The 4,878-nt window shown below is 41.1% G+C and overlaps 1 pseudogene; it reads left to right on the top strand.

Annotated features, from left to right (window-relative positions):
- Nucleotides 1–787: 787 nt before the first annotated feature.
- LOC103991995 (uncharacterized) lies at nucleotides 788–1,657 on the top strand (annotated as a pseudogene).
- The last annotated feature ends 3,221 nt before the right edge of the window (nucleotides 1,658–4,878 follow it).

The raw sequence follows: 4,878 nt of genomic DNA, 5'->3' as shown, positions 1-4,878 counted from the left end.
ATTAACGACATCAGTAAATCGGGTGTACATGTCTCCAATGGTCTCACTCGGTTTCATCCGAAATAACTAATAAGTTTGCATTAAAAGATTAATTTTTGACTCCTTCACTCTACTAGTGCCTTTATGAGTCATTTCAAGTGTGTGCTAAATATCAAAAGTCATTTCATAAATTGACACTCGATTAAACTCGTTTTTATCTAATGCACAAAACAAAACATTCATAGCCTTGTCATTTAAAGTGAAAGTCTTTTTCTCTGACTCATTCCAATTGTTCATTGGAAGAGAAGACTATTAAAAACTATTTTTGACAATGTTCTAAAGCTCAAAATCCATTGAAATTAGGAAGATCCTCAATCTAGTCTTCCAATATACGTAACCCGTCCCATTGAATATGAGCGGACGTGTAATTGAATGACCCTCTTAGTTGCCAACAAATGCCATCTCTCTTGGGTTTTAAACCAAACGAGAGTGAACCTTGCTCTGATACCAATTGTTAGGATTAAGAGCGACACTAAGAGGGGAGGTGAATTAGTGCAGCGAAAACTTTTATAATTTCAAAAGATTTGTTTCGATTAAAACTAATTCGACGAAAATGGTTTCTATTCAATCCGTTTCGGAGAGAATTTGAATTTGAAAGCTTTCGTAAAATTAAAGCCGATCTCGGAAGGTGTTTACTTGAAAGCGTATGTAGGCATAGTAAAAACACAGTAAGGAGGAGAGATAGTTTGCTATAGAAGTAAATTGCTCAAAGTAAATACAAATCGAGTTTTAGAGTGGTTCGATCAATATGACCTACATCCACTTTCTAACAGTGCAAACGATCAGGAACACCCTCATGGCCACCACCTCCATCCTCCTGTGCTCCGGCCTCGCCGCCGTCATCAGTAGCACGTACAGCGTCAAGAAGCCGCTGAACGACTCGGTGTTCGGTGCGCATGGGGAGTTCATGGTGTCTCTCAAGTACGTCACCCTCCTCATCTTCCTCTTTGCCTTCCTCTGCTACTCCCTCTCCTTTCGGTTCGTCAACCAGGCGAACTTCCTCGTCAACGTCGCCTGCGGCCTCGACGACGAGTGCCTGGTGACCCCCGACTACGTGTGCGATCTGCTGGAGAAGGGCTTCACTCTCAACACGGTGGGGAACCGGCTGTTCTACGCCGCGCTGCCCATTCTGCTGTGGATATTTGGGCCTGTCCTCGTCGTCTTCTCATCGCTCACCATGGTTTGATCTTGTACAACCTTGATGTCGTGTACGAGGAAGAGAAAGGTGGTGTGGGTGTGATGATGGAGAAGATAGGAGGGAAGGACTGCGTGTAAGCGACGTGGTGGGAAGGGTGGCGAATTGGGATGGTCGTTGAATGGTGCCTTTTTTATTCTTGCTGATACTTCTTTGGTGCAGAGGGATCCATTTATCTTTAATCTGTATCCTTCATCTAAAGCGTGCTCTGAAAACTTGCTTCCCTCTGGTCACTGCTACATTCAATGCTTGCTTAGTTCATACCTTGGAAGAAAGAACAGGGAACATCGCACCCCTTTAGGGAAGAAGGCTGATCAAAGCCCAAAAGAGCCCAAGTATATATAGCATGTCAAAGGAGATAACTCTTGAGCTATGAGTTTGGTCACTAAGTAGCTTATTCCTCTCGTTAGTTACTATTTTGGCTTTGCAAATTGCTGTCATCTTCATCACCCTCTCTATACTTCAGCTTTTACTATGTATCATTTACTATAAGTTGATTGTGGTCAGAAAGCTTTGGTTCTCCCTTGCTGTCTTCAACAATGACACAAGTGCCTATAGCATATAAGTCCAAATCAACCCCACTTGAACTTTCATTGTAGCTGAGAGTCTCTTTTGCTGATCTAAACTCATATCAGATTTGAACTTGGCCTCTGTGTAGCCAAATTGTGAGAGGCCTCTGATCTAAACTCAACAATGACACAAGTGTTGTCTCCCACAAGTCACATTTAGGTTGGCTCATGAGTTACCTTGTCATAGGTTACGCTGATACACACCTTTTGTCATGTAACTTTGGTGTTGACTACTACAACAGCTTAGAAAGCCGATATAAAAAGTTAAATTTGTATCACGTGTAATCAATTATAATACTCATAAGATATCCTTTCTCAAATATAAATCTACAACTTTCGATCCACTTTGGTATCACTTTGGTATCGACTACTACAACTTCCGATCCATTTTCGAAGTGAACATGTCAGAAGATTGGACACCGGACCGGAGGATCGGTCGATGTGTCGGCAGAAGGCTCGTGCCATGAATTCGGGCATCGGACCGAAGGATCGGACGTTGTGCCAAGGAGATCGAAAGTTTTGGGTGTCAACATACCGATTGGGCAATACGCCGAAGGAGAGGACCATGCTCCGAAAGATCAAACGAGTGTCGAATGAACCAATGACATGCCGAACAAATGATTTATTCTTTGTAATTATTTGTCTAAGATGGAAGTAGTTTAGGGGGCTAATTGAGTTAGTTTTTGGTGTAATTATGCTAATTCAATTAGGGGCCCATTGGGTCTTAATTGGGACTGATTTGAGTTCATTGGGAATCTCATTCAGTGACCCAAAAGTTGGGTTAGGCGGTGGCACCGCCAGAACAGGCGGTGGAACTACCTGTGTGAGTTGGAAAACTCAAAAAACTCGGTCTTTGAGGCTGTCAAGCGGTGGTACCGCTAGACTTAACAGTGGTACTGCCAGACTTAGCGGTGGTACCACCCAATGATAGTGTGTCAAGTGGTGGTCCCACCAGACTGGGTGGTGGTACTGCCCAATGTCAGGCTACAAGCGGTGGTACCGCCCAGTGTAAGCGGTGTTACCGCCTGTACCCCGAAATCTCGAAGATTTGAATTTTGGGCTCCAAGTTTAAATTTATTTGGGGCCTATAAATATCCCACTCTTTCCTGCTTAGTACAACAAGAAAGTGAGTTAAAAAGGAGGAAAGAATCCTTAAGTAAAAATTGTAATCTCTCTTGAAGAGTAGAGTCCCTTCTTCCTAGTAAAGAAAGTTTTTCTAAAGGGAGAAGAGAGGTCTAGGTCCGAAAGAGAGGTGTAAAGATTCTCTCCAGAGCTTATCAAAAGGAGAATAGAGTTGTAAGAAGGTGGTTGGTCTTCGCCTATTGAAGAAATACCGTTAGTGAATGTCGGTGGCCGCAACGGAAGAGGAATCGGGAGTGGATGTAGGTCATGACGACCGAACCATTATAAAACTTAGTTTGCATTTTTGTTCTTGCTATTTACCTTAATTGCAAACTGTCTTACTTGCTTTACTTCCATTATACTCTTTCGTATGTTTTTAAGTTAAACTCACATTTCTGAAATCAGTTTTTATTGTATGAAGTTTTTCAAAATCGATGTTTTTATCCGCTGCACTAATTCATCGCCCCCCCTCTTAGTGTCGCCTCGATCCTAATAGTCAACATGCTGATTGGGCAATATGCTGAAGGAGAGGATGATGCGCCGAAGGATCGAACGAAGCACCGGAAGAACCAATGATATGTCGAACAACATATGATTTGTGCTTTGTAATAATTTATCTAGATTGAATTAGTTTAGAGTTCTAATTAAGTTGATTTGAATGTAATTAGGTTAACTCAATTAGGAGCACATTAGGCCTTAGATGAGGCTATTTTGGGCCAAGAGAAAGGCCCATTTAGTTACCCAAATATTGGGTTCGGTGGTGGCACCATCGATCCAAGCGGTAGAAAACCACCATCGGCTCAGTCTCCAAGATACAATCTTCGAGATTGTGTCAAGCAGTGGTACCGCCAGATTGATGGGTGGTACCATCCAATGTCAAGAGATGGTACCGCCCAGCACAAACGGTGGTACCGCTAGTACCCCAAAATATCGGGGATTTAAATTTTGGCTCTAACTTTTGAAGTCATTTGGGGTCTATAAATACCCCAATCTTTCCTGCTTAAAAAAGCAAGAAAGTAGAACAAAACCGTGTGATTCTAAAGTTGTAAACCCTTGTAAAGTGTAGAGTCCCATCACCTAAAATTTAGAGACTATTCTAAAGGAGAGTGAGGGAAATTTTATAAAAATGGAGTATAAAGGTTATCTCCTAAGCCTATTAAAAGGAGAAAAGAGTTGTAAAATGGTAGTTAGTCTTCACCCATTGAATGAAGACCGTTCGTGGATGTCGGTGGCCTCAACGGAGGAGGAATTGGGAGTGGACGTAGGTCACAACGACCGAACCACTATAAATCCGGTGTGCTCTTTTCTTTTGCTATTTACCTTTATTACTTATTGATTTTATTAGTTATTATATTCTATAAACATTTTCAAGTTAAGCATATTATCGAATAAGGTTTTTCTAAATCGTTATTTTTATAAAAGCACTAATTCATCCCCTCACCCCCTTCTTAGTACTGATTTCGGTTCTAACAGAGTATTCATACAGGACATCCTTAGTGTCTTAAATCTAAGGACCAAATACACCATTGGGATGATGGAATTGCTATTTGACAATGAGGTATCATCAACTATTTAGCATTCCCTGAGCGGATCAATCAGTGAACTCATTCTCCAATGAGTATTTGTAATGTATCCGTAGTATCCTCACACAAGCAGCTATGAGACTAACTGCCTCCATCATATGGATGGGTATATAGCACAATAGTCTATCTAGTTATCTCGATATCCCTCTCGAGTAACCTACGACTAATATTATTTAGAGTATATGTTTAAAGGTGAATTAGTCTCATTATTGTGATCTCATCATGATCCAATTCCTATTGCACAGATCTATGGACATCACAATATATGCAATTATATAAGATAAAATAATAAAATATTAAATAAATAAGAAGCAAAAAGAGTGTGTACCATATAACACGTGTCATCACTTACGTGATTGACTTGTAAGGC

Source organism: Musa acuminata, chromosome BXJ3-7 (genome assembly GCF_036884655.1).
Source record: "Musa acuminata AAA Group cultivar baxijiao chromosome BXJ3-7, Cavendish_Baxijiao_AAA, whole genome shotgun sequence".
Taxonomy (NCBI): Eukaryota; Viridiplantae; Streptophyta; class Magnoliopsida; order Zingiberales; family Musaceae; genus Musa; species Musa acuminata.
Note: the sequence above shows the minus strand (reverse complement) of the source record. Positions and strands in the feature narration are given on the sequence as shown.